The sequence below is a fragment of the Cyrtonyx montezumae genome, unplaced genomic scaffold (assembly GCF_038088225.1).
Source record: "Cyrtonyx montezumae isolate F1298 unplaced genomic scaffold, pur_monq_1.0 scaffold_3, whole genome shotgun sequence".
NCBI lineage: Eukaryota > Metazoa > Chordata > Aves > Galliformes > Odontophoridae > Cyrtonyx > Cyrtonyx montezumae.
Genome location: NW_027072034.1, coordinates 49,863,131 through 49,882,245, shown reverse-complemented (window position 1 = coordinate 49,882,245; position 19,115 = coordinate 49,863,131).

Here is a 19,115-nt window from a genome sequence, read left to right as displayed (position 1 = left end):
CTGTGTGGAGCCCCACACGACGAGTTGCAGAGGCCACTGAAGGAGAAGGAGAATCAAGTCAATTTGCAGAGGTAAAGGCTGTCCAGCTGGCCTTAAATATTGCTGAACGAGAGAGGTGGCCAGTGCTTTATCTTTACACTGACTCATGGATGGTGGCAAATGCTTTATGGGGGTGGTTACAACAGTGGGAACAAAATGGTTGGCAACGGAGAGGTAAACCTATTTGGGCTGCTGAACTGTGGAAAAACATTGCTGCCCGAATAAAGAATATGGTTGTAAAGGTGCGCCATGTAGATGCTCATGTTCCTAAGAGCCGGGCAACTGAAGAGCAGCAAAATAACCATCAGGTAGATCGAGCTGCCAAAGTTAAGGTGGCTCAAGTAGACTTGGACTGGCAACACAAAAGTGAATTATTTCTAGCTCGGTGGGCCCATGAGACCTCAGGCCATCAAGGAAGAGATGCAACATATAAGTGGGCTAGAGACCGAGGGGTGGACTTAACTATGGATGTTATTACACAGGTTATCCATGACTGTGACACATGCGCCACAATTAAACAGGCCAAGAGGATGAAACCTCTTTGGGAGGAAGGGCGATGGCAAAAGTATAAATATGGGGAGGCGTGGCAGGTTGATTATATCACCTTACCACGATCTCGCAGTGGTAAGCGTTATGTGCTCACCATGGTAGAGGCAACTACTGGGTGGCTTGAAACATACGCAGTACCCCATGCTACCGCCCGGAACACCATCTTAGGGCTCGAGAAACAAGTCCTATGGCGACACGGCACTCCAGAGAGAATTGAGTCTGATAATGGAACTCATTTCAAAAATTCTCTTGTAAATACTTGGGCCAAAGATCATGGCATCGAGTGGATTTATCATATCCCCTATCATGCACCAGCTTCTGGTAAAATTGAAAGGTACAATGGGTTGTTAAAAACAATGTTGAAAGCAATGGGTGGTGGAACACTTAAGCACTGGGAGAAGAATTTGTCAGAAGCCACCTGGTTGGTCAACACCAGAGGATCCATCAATCGCGATGGTCCTGCCCAATCCAGCTCTCTACCCACTGTAGAAGGAGATAAGGTTCCTGTAGTACATGTGAAGAACATGTTGGAAAAAGCGGTTTGGGTTCTTCCAGCTTCTGGAGAGGGCAAACCTCTCCGTGGGACTGTTTTTGCTCAGGGACCTGGGTCTACCTGGTGGGTGATGCAGAAGAATGGGGATGTTCAGTGTGTACCACAAGGGAATTTGATGTGGGGAGAGCGCCCTCACTAATTCTATTACTATGTATATATGTATATATGTATGTTGTATGTGTTTGTATTTAATGCTTGTTAGTCATTGTTTATGTATATATATATATATTAAGAATGATGTAATGATGTTGAATAAGGGGTGGAATGTCATGGTTTTATGATTTTTGGTACTGGTATTCCACATCATAACATCATGTAGTGCATTTAGAGTTAAAGAGTTAATGCTCCAGCTCCGTGGACCATCGATAGTTCCAGGTATGCCTGTCTCAGAAGAGAAGAAGAACTCCATTCCCCAGAGGACTTTGCGATGCTTTGCGTTCTTACGTGTTTACGCTCAGAGGGAAAGATAAAAACTGTCTGCAGTCACGGGACTTTTTCTTCCCTTCGGGACCGAGCTCGGCAGTGGGTGTTTGTTGCAGCCGTCCGCCTTCAGCGTTAGCGTAAGGCCTTCGGTTTATCGGACACTCTCTCTCTTGCTCATTTTATTTGATTCATTTGCCTCAATTCCAATTATATTATATTATATTGTGTTATTTTCCTTTCTGATATCTTATTTAGTAAATTAGCTTTCCTCCTCAGATCGTTGCCACTGTTTTGTTCCTGGGCCCATCTCCCTTCTCCTTTTTCCCTTTCCCCTTCCCCTTCCCCGGGGTGTGGGCCCGTGGGTCCCCTGCCTCAATTGTCATGGTACCGGGTCGAACTGTCCCGCAAACCGGTGACACTTGGGATCCCCTGTTACAGGGATATGAACTGGGCCTGCAGCTCACCTCAGGTTGGCTTGTGTGGCTGAGTCTCAGGGATGTCCTCCTGAGCCATCTGCTGAGGTTACACAGACTCCCAGAGCAAGGGAAAGTGTGTGGTGCACTGATGCTAAACATCCTAGGAGAAAAAATAATAAAATAAATTTAAAGACTTTATTTTTGTTCTATTAGTTATGCATAAACTCAACATGAGGGAGTTTAACTTTTTATTCTGTTTCCTTAAGCAGTATTTCATAGAAACATAGAATCACTCAGGTTGGAAAATGCCTTAAAGATCATTGAGTCCAACCATGACCTAACCATACTACCCTAACAACCTTCTGCTAAATTACATCACTGACCACCACATCCAAACAGTTTATAAGCACATCCAGGGATGATGACTCAACCAGCTCCCTGGGGAGCCTATTCCAGTGCTTAACAACCCTTTCTGTAAAGAAGTGTTTCCTGATATCCAACCTAAACTTATTGGGTGCAGCTTAAGGCCATTTCCCCTTGTCCTGTCACCTGTCACCAGTGAGAAAAGACCAACCTCACTCTTGCTGTAAGCACCTTTTTGATATTGGAAGAGAGCAATAAGGTCTCCCCTCAGTCTCCTCTTCCCCAGAATAAACAGCCCCAGTTCTTTTACTCCCTCCTTGTAGGGCATATTCTCCAAGCCCTTCACAAGCCTTGTTGCCCTTCTCTGAACCTGCTCCATCACCTCAATGTCCTTTCTGTACTGAGGTGCTCAAAACTGAGCACAGTACTCGAGGTGAGGCCTCACCAATACCAAGTACAGGGGCAGGATTACTTCCCTGGTCCTGCTCACCACACCATTCCCGATACAGGCCAGGATGCCATTGGCACTGTGCATTGTGCTACCCTAAAGGCTTGGGGAAGAGTGGCTGGAAAGCTTCCTGATAGAAAGGGCCTTTGGTGTACTGATGGACAGTCGGATGAATATGAGCTAGCAGTGTGCCCAGGTGGGCATGACCACTTTTTCTCTTACTTCATTGGAACACTAAAGTTCATAGACTCTGAATTTTCCATTTGAAATATTAGGCAGTGTACATCACAGTCTGTTTCAGAAAAATAAAAATGAATGGATGTCACGCTCCAATATAAAGTAGGGAGACGAGGTTCTTAGATTATGTATATACCCAGCGTGAGATTAAGAAACAACGGTTCAAATGTTGGTCCGACCAGTTTATTACCAATACTGACCAGGGAGATGGGGAAGGCGGACACTGTTAAGGGTGATGGGGAAGGGAAGGCGAGCGATAGGAAAGATAGGAAAGAAGCAAGGGTTTGTACAACGCGGGGAAAGTCAGCAGCCAGGATCCCAGGGGCGGTCCGGTTGCAAGCGGCTCCGACGGTCCGAGGCAGAAGAGCAGGGGCGGCAGAAGCGGGGAGAACAGCAGCAGCGACGGGCAGCCCTGAGCAGCAAGCAGCTGTCCTGGAGAAGCGGCACCGGGTCAGCACAGGAGAAAGTAGTAAGGGGTCAACCCCCGGAGGGGCAGCAGCGAAGAGTGATCAGCTCGTGAGCACTCTCCAAAGAGAAGGCCTCTCCAGGAAGCAGCAAGCAGCGATCAGCTCGGGAGGTCTGTCCTAAGAGAAAGCTTCTCCAAGAGGAAGCCACTCCAGAGAAAACCCTCCAACTTCGTGGCTGCAGGACCCCTCTATTTATTTCCCAGATTTCTCCAGTCTACCTGACGAACCCCTCCTGCTTGGGCGTCAGGCGGGTATCGGGATGGTTATCTTCCCCTGGAGGTGAGTTCCACAAAAGAGTGTTCAGCGGCCACTGAGCTGCAGCTTAAGTTGCCCCAAGACATGCCCATCAGCTTGTCCCATAGACAAGGGATTTCACAACCTTTGCCCAGGACTAGCTTGGACATGTTCATCAGAAAATTTTGAGGCAATGGTATAAAATAAGAGTCTCTTAAACGGACCAGATAAGTTTTTTCAGGAAGTACTTTCCCTTTTTTTAAAAAATAAGAATGTGGTGTTTTTAGGTTCTAAAGAATAAGCTGTCTGAATTCTATAATAAAAATCTCCTGAAAAATTCCTTTTTATTCCAACAATGCTATTGTAAATATGAAACAGAAAGACATGGTGAATCAAACCGCATATGTCAATTAGGAATAGTTCAGTTTGAATTCTGTATCTTATAAAATTTAATAATCAACCTGATATGTAAGAGTTCTGACATGGCTGCTTTTAAATGGGGCAATACTCAACTCAGATATACTTTGCTAAATCAGGCTCCTACAGAGTATTGATTTTTACAGTCTATGCAAAGCATAGCTCTGGAATTTCAGTCAATTATTTTATATGAATATAGCCATATTAACACTCATTTATATAAAGCTATATGTTTGCATACATTAAAATTTACATGGTGCTGTTGCAATTAGTTTTACTCCTGACTTGCTTTAGGTCTCTACTACCATATCAGTAGTGATTATCAGTAGTAAGGCAGCTGTTGCCTTTTCCCCTGCAACCTAATTTACGATACGCTCCGGCCTGCAGTGGTTTCACAGCCTACAGGCCCAGCGCCCGACCCTATCGGTCCTGTGCCCCGCCTGGTCCACTTGCCACCATGAAACGCACCAATATGATGAGTGGCAAATGGCATTTATCCTAAGTAACACACTCTTCTTATAGCTTTCTACATTACGATACTACCAATCACCTGTGCTACCGTTATCTCTACCCAATGGATGTGTGGCATGTCTTGTCTTGCCCATATTTGACCTTACTTGCCCTCCTCTCTTATCTTCAAGGTAGTGCTACCATGGTTTCCCAAGAGCCAAGGGACCCCTGAGGGGGTCCTGTTGCAACTTGGAGATTGCCACATCCTCATTCCAAGCTTTCAGTTAACTACAGGTAGCTGATCATCTTATTCTGGCCTTTGCCCCCTGGCAAGGTGCTGTAGCTGTGACCAGAAGGTTTGGCCACCCAGTGTGGGCAGCTGCAGCCTGCTCCTTCACTGCTCTGCCAACTGCTGAGAATGCTCCAAATCCTGTCCATTCAGTTTCTTTAAGGCCTGAGATGTCTGTTTCAGCTGCCATGTCCCCAAGCTTTGCAAGTAAAATGAGAAGATGACTTATTTCCTGCTTTGTGAAATCAAAGCCACAGTTTTCATGCATCCACACCTGAAAATTTGATTTATGCCTTCCCCTGACCAAGGAGCTACCTTACTCAGCTGTATCCCACAAAAATGTAGAAATGATCTGATTGTGCACAGGTGTTTGCTGCTTAAATTTACCTGCCTGGAGCAACAAATAGGGCTTTTTTAGCACAATATTACCACATGGTTCCAGTCAGGATCTGTTGAATGGCACCTCCCTGCAGACAATCTGCACCTGAGTGTGCATGTGTGGGAAGGAGTTAGAGAGGGTGATTTGAGGATGTCTTTGAAATCTATGTCTGAATTGTCTGAGCACTCATTCCTGTTCAGCATCCATTTATCATCATTATCAAAGTCTCCTTGCCTGTGAGACTGCACTCCTAAGGCCCAGATTTAAATTCCATTGTTGTGCCCTCTTGCCAGATTGCAGACACTAACATGCCACTAAGACTCCTTCAAGACAGTAGTTTTCTTGAGAGCTCTCTGTCACATACTGAGAATGTGCAATGTACAATTATCTTTGCTGCATTTGTAATAAAGAAAATAAAAATGCATTAAGGAAGTGGCAATGGAGTGAACAGATAACTGCTTTTGGGAAGCACAATTAAACAGCTTTTCTTCTCATCTGCTTTGTCATAGCAGATGTGAACTGTGAAACTTACGAAGTACAGTTTTTGTACATTAGGCTGTGTTTTGAAACCCCAGCAGGTGAAACATACAACAGAAAGCTGCTTGAATATCGAAATGGGGGGTGGGGGGGAAGGAATATGAGAGGATATGTGGTTGATACGACTCATGAAAGCTTAGGACTTTTTGCCTAGAGAGAGAAAATTATTCTTTACTTCCCACCAGTTAAAAGCCATGATATGGGAAGCAGAGCCTCAATGTGCATAGTTGTTCACAAGGACAGATGTTTTCACAAAAATCCCCTCTCCTCCTTCCCCTTTCCCAGATTTGATTGCTGAGAGTGATGTGATTTGGAAGGGAGCATCCCTTTGAACAGTTTAGATCAGCTCCTCCAGCAGTGTCCCTTTTCCACCTCTTGCCCACTTACTGACTTGGGGGATTCAGAGAGAGTTTTGATGCTGTGCCAACACTTCTCAGCAATAGCAAAGCATTGGTATGATATCAGTGCAAACACAGCTCTGTGTACGCTGCTACAGGGGAAGTTAACTCTATCACAGCCAGACCCAGTACACCTGTGTAAGTACTATTTTGAGTTAACAAAGGAGCAAGCAAACAATTAAATCCTGAAATAAAATTTATGGGGACTGACAGGAAGTGGCCATTAGCATGTGCAAATGATAACTTTGCAGACATTGAGTTAAAGCTGAAGTAAACAATGTTAATCAAATAGGTTATTTATCCATCACCTCATCTCCTCTTTACCTTCAATGCTTTTAGCTTAGTAGAACAAAACTTCTGTATGCTCAGAAGGATAGAAAACATCTCTTTGACTTCCTAGTCTTAAGTCTGTCAATGGTTTACGGGCAGGTTCAGCCTGGTTCCGTGACAATTGGTGCGGGGGACCCACGGACCCACGCCCCGAGAAAGGGGAAGGGGGAAAGGGAAAAGGAAAAAAGGGAGATGGGCCTAGGAACAAAACAACGGCAATGATCTGAGGAGGAAAGCTAGTTTACTAAATAAGATATGAGAAAGGAAAATAACACCATATAATACAATATAATTGGAATTGAGGCTAATGAATCAAATAAAATGAGCAAGAGAGAGTGTCCGATAAACCGAAGGCCTTACGCTAACGCTGAAGGCGGACGGCTGCAACAAACACCCACTGCTGAGCCCGATCCTGAAGGGAAGAGAGAGTCCCGTGACTGCAGAGAGTTTTTATCTTTCCCTCTGGGCAGAAATACATAAAAATGCAAAGTATCGCACAGTCCTCTGGGGAATGTAATTCTTCTCTTCTGAGACAGGCATACCCAGAACTATCGATGATCCACAGAGCTGGAGCATTAACTCTTTAACTCCCACTACACCACATGATGTTATGATGTGAATATCAATAATACAACAAAAATCATAAAACCATAACAAAGTCTTAGGACTTTATTTAGTATATACAGTATAATTCAAGTGGTATTATTTGTCAAGCATCAGTAAAATTTTTCACACTTCACAGGTAACTCTCAAGCATTTTTGCTCATACTGGCTTTGATCTTTTAATTTTTAATTTATTTATTTTTTGCTAGGATAGCTAGGAAAATTTATATTAGCTTCCTAAATACTCTCTCACACTTTATTTTCTTTTTCTTTCTTTCTTTTTTTTTTTTAATTCCTTTTGATTGGTCACCCTTTTATTTTTTTTTCCAGAGTTATCTAAGAAATGGTTACTACAAATTATTATAAATTACCTTTTTTCTTTTTTCTTTTTTTCCTTCCATATAATTTTATTAGGCTAGTTGATTTCTTTGTTTATTTATCCCAAAGCAATTCTGCTTACACTAATGAGCTCCCCTTGAATTAATATTTCCATATATTAGCATAATGTGATCATAGAATCATCTAAGTTGGAAAAGATGTCCAAGCCCTACTTTCAACCTGACCTACAAATCCCATTAACAAACATTGTCCCTTAGTGCCATGTCCACATGACTTTTAATTATCACCAAGGATGGGGACTGCATCACTTCTCTGGGCAGCTGTTCAAGTGCTTGACCACCCTTTTCATGATGAAAATTTTTCTGATATCCTGTCTAAGACTTGCTTGGTGCATCTCATAAGTTAATAAGTTCATAAGTTCATAAGGTTGGAAAGGACCTATAAGATCATCTAGTCCAACCATCCTCCTATCACTATGTCTACCCAACTACTGAATTAAATCCTTTAGCACCTCATCTAAACGCTTCTTGAACAGCGCTAGGGATGGTGCCTCAACCACCTCCCTAGGCAGGCCATTCCAGTGCCTGACCACTCTTTCAGAAAAGAAATGCTTCCTCAGGTCTAATCTAAATCTTCCCCAGCGCAACTTGTGGCCATTCCCTCTCGTCCTATCGTTATTTATCAGGGAGAAGAGGCCCCCACCCCCTCCTCACCACAACCCCTCTTCAGGAAGTGGTAGAGTGCAATAAGGTCTCCTCTGAGCCTCCTCTTCTCCAGACTAAACAATCCCAGCTCCCTCAGCCGCTCCTCATAAGACTTGTGCTCCAGACCCCTCAGCAGTTTTGTTGCCCTTCTCTGAACACGCTCCAGGGCCTCAATGTCCTTCTTGTAGTGAGGGGCCCAAAACTGAACACAGTACTCGAGGTGCGGCCGTACCAGAGCTGAGTACAGGGGGATGATCACCTCCCTGCTCCTGCTGGCTACACTATTTCTAATACAGGCCAGGATGCTGTTGGCCTTCTTGGCCACCTGGGCACACTGCCGGCTCATGTTGAGCCGAGCATCAACTGACACCCCCAGGTCCTTTTCCTCTCTACATTCCTCAAGCCATTCTGCCCCAAGCCTATAGCATTGCATGGGGTTATTGTGGCCAAAGTGCAGGACCCGGCACTTGGTCTTATTGAACCTCATCCCATTGAGCTCAGCCCAGCTGTTCAGCCTATCCAAATCCCTCTGAAGGGCCTCCCTACCCTCAGGCAGTTTGACACATCCTCCCAACTTTGTGTCATCTGCAAACTTACTGAGGGTACACTCAATTCCCTCGTCTAGGTCATCAATAAAGATATTAAACAAGATGGGCCCCAAAACTGACCCTTGGGGGACACCACTCGTAACAGGACGCCAGCTGGACTTAACTCCATTAACCACTACCCTCTGGGCACGGCCCTCCAGCCAGTTCTCCACCCAGAGAAGAGTGAACCTGTCCACACCACGGGCTGCCAGTTTCCTTAGGAGAATACTGTGGGAGACCGTGTCAAAGGCCTTGCTGAAGTCCAGGTAGACTACATCAACAGCCTTTCCCTCATCTACCTGTCTGGTCACCCAGTCATAGAAGGAGATGAGGTTGGACAAGCACGACCTGCCCCTGGTGAACCCGTGCTGGCTGGGTCTGATCCCTTTATTGCCATGCACGTGTCGTGTGAAATCAAGGCCATTGTCTTATATCCTATCACTTATCACCTGAGAAAAGGGGCTGATGCTATCCTTGCTTTCAACCTTCTTTCAGGTAACATAGAGAGTGATGAGGTCTTCCCTCCACCTCCTCATCTTCAGACTATAAAACTCCAATTCCTTCAGTTACGCTCTTCATAACACTTGTTTTCTAGTCCCTTCATCGGCATTGTTGCTCTTCTCTGCACACTCTCAAACAACTCCAAATCCTTCTTGTACTAAATGGCCCAAAACTGAATTCAAGGTGTGGTCCACCAGTACACCACATACAAGGTGACAATCACCTCCCTAGTCCTACTGGCCACGCTGTTTCTGATGCAAGGCAGGGTGCCAGTGGCATTCTTGGCCTGCTGGCTCATGTTCAGACAGTTGTTGACCAACACCCCCAGTTTCTCTTCTGCCAGGCAACTTCCCAGCCCATGACACAGCCTATCCATATGCTTCTGCAGAGCCTTCCTACCCTCAAGCAGATCAGCTCTCCAGCCTAGCTTGGTATTGTCTGTGGAATTACTGAGAATGCACAGAATGCTCTCATCCAGATAACTGATAAAAGCACTAAACAAAACTGACCCCAGTTCTGAGTCTTGGAGAGTGTTACTGGTGACTGGCTGCCAATTTCATTGAAGCCCATTCATCATAACTGTCTGAGTCTGGACATCCCATCAGTTCTTGACCCAGAGAACTGTGTACATGTGCAAACCACGAGCAGCCAGTTTCTCCAGGAGAATAATGTATGAAACATAATCAAATTCTTTAATAAAATCTATGTAGACAACATCTGCAGACCTTTTTTCCTTTTTGCACATACCAGGAACATTATCACTATGCAGTAAGCATGCACTTCAGAGCAGTGAAGTAAAATGTCAAAATGTAATAGGAACTTAAAAATAGCTTACCATTTAGAAAGAAAGAGAAGCAGACCAACCTACAGCAATCACATAGGGCAGTCACCTTGCTGACTGCCAGATTTAAAAGGCACCAATAAGAAAAGCATACTGGGAAAATCCCTGTCAGAATACAAAGCCATACTGAAACATTCAGTGATACCTGCAGGGAAAACTAATAAAAGAGCTGTTAGTGGGGCAGAGACAATCTAACTTTGACAAATTGAAGAAACTGAGATAATTAGGTCATTCTGCTTCTAGATGCAATTATGATTGTGTTGTGATAAAATATACACCACTTTTTAAAACTTCTTGGTACTTAAAATTTAGTAGCACAGTAATTCTCTTGCTTTAGCATATGAAGCTTTAATTCAAACAAAGCAGAACATATCAAAGCCTTTTCCTATTCCACAATGTGCTCAAATATACTATAAAAGTACCAACTTATATACTGCATTTATGCAAACGCTATAAAATTGGACTTGTCATTTCGTCAAGAAAAGACTATTTTAATCCTTAGATCTAAATAATTATAATCACGATTAAAACGATATATATATATATGCATACATTAATTTACTATAATTAAGCAACTTAAAAACCTATTTTCATCAACTGCAGCCATGATTCCGAGGTTCTATGCAGATGAGCCTAAAAATTTGGTAGCATATTTAAAGAAATATTGAGATGAACAAGGGAGCTATATAAAAATGAATCTTGTCATAGCAAGCTTATATTTTCCCAGTAGGAACAGAACTGTAAAGGAAGTGATGGATTTCTTACACCATCTGAACTTTTAACTTCTGTTTCTGAGTATTTCACTACTTTCTGTCTTTATGGTAATTGGTTAGTTATGATCCTATTTTTATAGACTATAGTATACAAACGTTTTTAATTACCAATTACTGCATATATTTAATAAGTTCCCATCTTTTGTAGATTGTAGAAACTCTAGATTTTCAGCTTTATGAAGCCAATATACTTCAGCAAGCTATTGTCAAATATCTAATCTTCTGGAGAAAAACATAAACCACATGCATTATGCCTGTCATTTTCACATCAAAACTTCTATATCTTCTATATGCAAGATTAGAAGATATGTTGGTAATCTTTTGGATACAATATCTAAAAAGGAAAAAAAAATACCAATAATGTATATTTATTGCAGACTAAGAAGGATAATAAACTGCAGCCAACTAAACCATCCAGACCATCCAGCAGGAATTCTGTGTAGGGATATGTAATTTAACAACAAAAATATGACATAATAAAAATACGTAGTAATAAAAGGAACTGTTGTCTTTACATTCTGTACATTTTTACTTTTGCCTTCATTCAGCTTCTTTCATACGTCCCCTCAGTACATTCAAAACCTTGCCATGACTGACAAGGGTTCACACTGCTGTCAGTTACACAGTAGCCCAGCTTCTAGAGTATGAACCACAATCAGCCTATGAAACTGCTGTGTTTAACCCCTCAGGGGTTTCTGCTTTCAAGGGAAATATTATTCTTGGCTCAGGGGGCACCTAAAAACTGCTTTTGGAATGGCTTCCTTTCCTGAATTCTGTTACCACAGGACTGGACTACATGAGGCACCACCACGCCCACATGAAAAGAATGGATGATCATGATATGATTCCGGTCACATTCCCAAAATTGTCACCTAGTTCTTCCCAGGTGTAAATACTGATGAATAACACCAACTGTGGTATAACCCAGAATGCACAGTACACTTTGCAAAATTTGTTCTTTCATATTTTCACATTTCCAGTTCAAAGACGGTGAAATTCTGATGATGTTGAAGCTGAGCACGTACATTTTACTTTTGTTCAGGAGGGTAAGATATTATTCTCCCTATTTTCCTTAGGAATAGAACTACATTTCTGTCTGGAACCAAAGTGCAGGTTTTCAGTTTAAGATAAAATTTCAGAAAGAACATGCATTCACCCACTCACTCACAAACACCCACACAAAACTAGTATATATTAAGCATGATGGTGGTGTCATTTATTTCTGGATAACGAAGAACATTTTGAAGAGGGAGGGTTTCTGCTGTAAAAATTGAATTATAATAATGACAAGGGAATAGAAGTAAAAACTGATGACTAGTCAGGAACATATTTGGGTGTGGTGAAAAGAGATTCGACTACCATTTATATCAAGGTTAAACTATTAAATGTTCTGCAACTGACTCAACAGCATTATAGATGAATAGATGCTATGTGATCAGAATACATTATATACCTACTGAGGCAGTCCACGAAGAAGGATGCTAATAAACACACCCAGATTAAGGAAAGTTACAGAATGACTAAAATAAAGGTTTATGACAATGTCAAACAGCATTTTTCTAAATACTTCATTAAGAAAAGGCATATTGGATCTCCCAGCATAAGAGATTATATAAAATTCATGGCTTTAAGATTCTGTTCCTTGTTCTGTCAAAGCACCTGACTCAATTACAGCACCAAGCAAGTATTTCAGGACAGAAATCAGACCTCAGAAGAGCTTAAATTGTCCTGCAGCACTCAATGTGATACTTCACACTCTTCCCCCATTTTTCCACTTGTTCTTAGGAAGGTTCAGAAGAAGGTTGTTTGAGGCTTTTTCAGCTGATTGTAGGCAGCTGCTGAGTACTTCCCTAAATGACACCTGGTGATGCAAAGGCTCAAAACAGGCAGAATTGACTTCTACATTTTCTTTCTTCAGGAAGCAGGCTCAATAGCGGTATCTCTAAGTTGGTTAATTTGACTGATCTTAGCTTTTTGAAAATGTGCAGCAGGAGAAGTGTAAGGCAAACATGAACATTATCAGTAATTAAGATTATGGAGAAAGGAAATAGGGAAGAAAATTCTTGCAAACAGTGTAAAACTATGAAATATTTCCACAACAGCAAAATCTTAGCATAATACTGTACCAGAGTAGTAATCAGTTCTGTTAATGTCAAATTGTGATAAGGCAGTAAAATTAACATTCTTTTGATTAGAAGAACTCAGATTAACATTGGAAGCCTTCTGATTTATAAATGAGAAGAGGGGAAGTCATAAGAGAACTCTAGAGGAACATGATAGCCTTTAAATGAACACATTTTAGATGGAAGCTACTGGGTCTCTCATTCCTTTGAAAGCAGAAGAAAAGAATAGTGCCAGACTGGCACTGTGTGATTCTCATACAGTTTCTCTGATGCAAACTGTGCACTTCAGGACTGCTGCCATTCTAAAGGCCAAAGCACAATGTGGTAGTAAGAAACAACAACAACAAAAAAAGTAGAAAACACTGATGGTGGACAGCATACTTATCTCTATTCAGGGTATGGAAAAATCCTGAACTGAATAGGAGGGAACTGTAAAGCCACTTACATGGTTATCTGTGATGATGGATTTCAGTGACACTGAAAATAAGAGAATTTTATTTTAGTCCTAAAATGAAAGAAACCTCTGAATACATGAATCCTTCCCAAAACTTTTGATAAGAGGATCTATGTTTCTATCTATATTTCTGTCTCTTCAGTGATTAAGTCAGTTACTAAAACCAGACCACCTTATATAGTGTTGCTAAATGTAGGAAGCTTTCTCAAAAAGGAGACAAGACATTCATTAATGCAGTGTTCTTATCACCGTGCAATACTCTGAGCGATGAAATCTCAAGTTCTGAAATCTTGTCTTGCAGCAGTTTTGCAAACTTCCAAGCTTACATGCTTGTACTGTGTTTTTTGGTGGTTTTTTTTTTTGTTTGTTTGTTTGTTTTTTTAATAGGGACATGTAGCAAAGTAAACAGGTTCTTATTCCACTGTAAGAAGTGGAGAAAGTGTCATGTATCACCTGGTATATTGCTTGACATTTGTTATGGCTTACTAGACCTATATTGGCTTTTTTGTTTTTATTCCATTGGAGATCGTAATACACTGTTCCTGTAAGCATGTGTGTGTGTGTTTTTTTTTTTTCCCTAGAAATATGTGTAATGGATCCACTGAGTCAAGAGAAAGTCCACTGCACTTGGTTATAGCATTCCCAGTAGAAAGAAATACAGATGTTAAGGGAATGAATACAAGAAACAGTGCATAAGATGTAACAGTGCAAAGATCATCTAGTCCAACCATCCTCCTATCACTATCTCTACCCAACTACTAAATTAAATCCTTTAGCACCTCATCTAAACGCTTCTTGAACAGCGCTAGGGATGGTGCCTCAACCACCTCCCTAGGCAGGCCATTCCAGTGCCTGACCACTCTTTCAGAAAAGAAATGCTTCCTCAGGTCTAATCTAAATCTTCCCCGGCGCAACTTGTGGCCATTCCCTCTCGTCCTCAGAAATTGTGGGATTTCCTAGAAAAAGAAATCACATTCAGAGTACCCTTTCTAATAGTGATGAGGGACCAACCGCTGCCATCCATGCAGTGGTCTAAATCCTTTCTGAACCCGAAGAACCCCAACTCCACTGTAACCTCTTTCAGTAAATTTCAGAAATCATCTGTACTTTTTGATTATTTAAAGATTGTTCATAATCACTGCTTTGGTGCCTACTGGGAACATTTTTTCTCTAGTTAGGAAATAATAGATCAGTGCTACTGATTAAACATCTCGTAACTCATATCATTTGTGTGTGTGTGTGTGTGTGTGTGTGTGTGTATTTTTTGTTGCGGAAATAATTGCTTTCCTTTCACCATTGAATACTGTTGCTCTCACAGCACTGTGTTTTCACAGATTCCCATCCAGAAATGCAAAATAAAATGCTGTTCCTTCTTCAGAGAAACCCTGAGCTTGTAGGCATGCTAGAAATTGATTATACACAGAAGAGAAAGGGCACAATGTAAAATGTCTTCTAAGCATCTGGAACAGACACTCCAATATATACTACAAAGTGGTTACAGACACTATTTTAGTTACACATGACGGCGTGAAGGGGATGACCACGGTAACACGTTGAAGGAATGCAGGAACACATCCTGCAGATGGCACTGCTCCCTCACTTTCAATTGGGCCATGATGCACGATTTTTAGTGAAGATATTATTTTTTCTCATAGGGACATCATGTTTAGTTAGTGCATCCCGAGACACAAACAGAAAAATGATCTCTCCTTCAATGAGATATTAGAAATGAAAATGCCATTAAGTCTTTAGAGGTCGGTCTAGGCCACGTTTCTCTTACCTTTTGCAGCAGAATGCTCATACAGTTTTAATAAAATATCTCTTTCCTGGTTTAGTGGACTAAAGATCTGTCTGTCCAATGTAGCGTGGAATTCTTTTGTTTCTCAAAAAAAAAAAAAAAAAAAAAAGACTTGAAGGAGTTCATTTTACAATCTAACAAGCATCCAGAAACACAAAGACTCATTTGTTTCTTTAAGAAAAATAACCTTTCAAGTGATGAGAAAATAGATAAATTTAATTAGAGAAGGAATATATTTATACACACCCTAAAAAGAAAGGTAGAGAAACATGCCCTACTTCAAGCAGCAACTCGTGTTTGATCTATGTTTCACTGGAGATACAAGACTAGCGAGTACACAGGAAACTGGATGAGGAAAAGGTTTTTTTTATTATCTGTGTTGTGTTATCTCAGTAAACAATGCTGTGTAAAGTTTAGCATGAGCTGGTGGCAAGGGAAACAGCACACTGTAGTCTTTGCTGGTTGCCTGTGCTCTTTTATTTATCATAAGTAAAGATAACGGTAATGCTTGCAGTTAATGTTTCATAGTATGTACAAGACTAAAGTGAAATGAAGAGAGAGTTTGCCTGAGTCACAGCATCTCCCTTTGAAGAGCCCTACTGGATTTGTTTTCCTTACAGTGCATTTAAATTCTAGCAGAGGACTAGTCTTGAGGACATAAAAGTGGCCATACTTCTGCTTGATTATTTACACTGATTTGGCCAGCCTGTAAAGCCTTTCAAAAGCCACGTTCCTACATGCTTAGCAGAACTATTTACAGACTTGTAAAAATCTTGCAGTATTCAGTTTGCACTAGGCATACACTCAGCTGTACAGCAAGTTCTACAGGTTATCTTGAGCATGGCTTAAAAAAAAACAGGACTGAGGCTTGTTCCTGCAAGTGCAGATCCTAAGGTGGCAAAGGGAAAACTACGAGATCTACCTCCCTTCAGTGAGCATGCACTGGGCTAACTGCCTGCAGGGGATTTCTGTGTCAAATGTGGATCAAGGCTGGTATGACTTGTCACATTTAAGAATCCTGATAATTTAAGGCAGTGATAATCTCCATTTTAAAAAGAGACTTAAATAGAAAGATGCCTACTTTTTTTGTGGTCCATGTAGGTAGTGCTCTGTACTAAAGCTGCAGCCATTTCACCTTGCTGCTTTTTACTATGAGTTTGCTAAGTTCAGCCAAATCGATTACTACTTTTACTACCTCAGGCATCCTGAAGGTGAAATGGAACCCCAGTCTCCTGATTCCTCACATTTCTTTCATGTTCAGTAAATTGGAAACCACTGGCGAGATGGGAGATGTCTCCTGTTAAGGAGACACAGACACTGTACTGCTCAAATTGTCTCGACCCCTAACTACCCAAGCCATCATCAAAGTTAATTAGCAGAAAAAAAGCTACAGGTAGCTTTACTTATCTAAGGCATACTTACTGAACTTAAGGTATTTCTGAGGAGTGGCCAGATATTTCCATCCTTTGCCTTTTCTCCTCACACTCCTGCCAGTCTTTTTCTTCCCCCTCTTTACTTTCCTTCCTCTTTGTGTTGCTTGATGTTGACTGTCATTTCCCCTGTCCCTACTCCTTACCATGAGCAAACAAGCTTACAATTTTCTTTAATGCTCCTGTTGGAATTTTCTTGGTATAAATTCACCAGGAAGGTAGTAGTAGTCTATCTAGCCCAGATGTGAGTCTTGTTGACTTAAATATTCTAAAATGAATTTGAAATGATTATTTGTTCTACTGTCTCTAGTGAATTCACTTTACTATCTTTGTTACCTTTGAAAGAAAAAAGGTTAATATTCTGTGCATGAAACACTCTTGGAAAAAGACAGCACCTCATGTGTATAACAGGGAGATACTAATCCAAATGAAGATATGTCTGTTAAACATAGGAAGACATTTCTCATGTTCCCCTTTGAAGAGCTGTCCTGGTCTCCACAGCGCATGTTGCTTCTCTCTGGCTCATTCTAATCTGACTCCTCTAAAGTTTTCTTGACTGTCCCTTTTTACTCTCCTTCAACTTTTCTGAAGTTTCATGCCTTTATATACAGCAGATGAACAGTTTTCTTTGTACTCTGACAGCTTTTTTTATAACCAGCCACCCCTGTGGTTTTGAACAGTGTTTATCTCTGGGCAAAATGGCTTTAATCTGGATTATTTAAAAACAGAAAAACAACAATCCAATTGCTGTGATGTTCCAAACTGAGCTTTTTAAGCAAGAAGCAAAAGGAAAATATTTAGCAGGGCTGAATGGTAAGTACTTCAGATATAAAAATCTGGTTGTCAGTCAGATTTTGTCAGTTGTATATCTAGGGTTGGCTTTAAGTGTGCAGAAAATGGGCAGCAGTGGGCCAGCAGACAGAGTAGGAAAAAATGGGAATAGCAAAACAGCTGTACCCCACTGGGCTCTGCCTTGGTCAAAATTCTGCAAGTCTGGAGGATGTAAGATATTAGATGTGGCCATGAAGAAGTAAAAATCCTCTTGGAAGTATCCAGGTATTTCCATCTCTCTTTATTTGGGTGCAGAAGAAACAGCAAATCCAGTTCTCCAGCATCCATTTGAATGTGACACTTCCAGAAAGGAAGAAATTTTATGCCTAGCCCTCCTCTGAGGCTGTTCTCGGGGCTCTGCCTCTTCATCCTGCTTCTTCTGTTTCCCTGGCAAAGCAGCCCATGCTTGGCTCTATCACCATCCAGACCCACATCCCTAATTTGGCTTGATTCAGGACTTAAATCTTTGCAACTGCTGTGAAAACACTGCACAGTATATAGAAATAGATTTTCAAAACTAGCAAGCTAAGGGCTGTCAAATGACAAAGAGAAAAAATAATGGCAATTGTTTGGACTTGAATCTTTCTATGTTAGAAGCTCAGAGCTGTCTGCAAAATGACTTTTGTTTCCCTCTCGTCTCAGCTGCCACTGTGATGATGTGAACAGAGTAGCTGTTTAGCACTGAAATAATACAGTACAGATAGCTACAGAGAACCCAGAGAGAAAATTAATAACACTTTTTTTTTCTCTGAGCAGGGTTTTAATAACATGCAGTAAATAAATCACAAACCACTGTTCAACTGTGAAGATAAATATTTAAGTACGTACAAACAGGCACACAACACACCTAAGTATATACATGCAGACATCTATAAAATAGATCAGTTCCAGGACCAGCTAAAAACTGCCAGTGTTCCTTTGCAGCTACTGAGGTTGGGTTTCAGTGAGGAAAAATAATAGCTTGTGGCATGTAAAAAAATAATATCTGCAACATCTACAACCAGCAGAAAGCCAACTAAAATCATACAGGGTACCCAGTTCTTAACATCCCCCACTCTAAACAATGATTGCTTTTAGTTTTCTGAGTTGAAATTGCTATCTTAAAAAAAAAAAAAAAAAAAAAAGAATAATTATCATCTGGTTTAATCTGCATACCTGCTTCAGGGACCAAGGCACTCTGAGCTGACAGAATTTCGGATACTGAAAAGCTATCCACTCTTCAACTGAGCAATGCTCAGCTAGGGGCAAGATGAGCTGCAGAGGGTTTCTCAGTTACCAGTTGTTGATAGGAGAAAAATGCTAAAACTGGAGTCCTGCTTTCAGTTCTGAGCTCTGGGCATGTTCTGCGGGGTATCTACTGCTCTGCTTGTTTTTCACTAGCATAATCTCCTCTCCCATGACAGGGGAGGGAACATTTTTTAAAGTTCCCTCCCCTGTCATGTCCCCTTCCTCATTGCTGGTGTCCTATTTTGGTGTTTTTCGTCTCAGCCTTGGCAGCTTCAGTTCCTGGGCCCCAGGATACATATTCCTGTAACCTTCTCCAACACTGTTATGAATTAGGTCTTTCTCTTGCATCTTCTCTATCCTTTTAAGCCTTTTTTT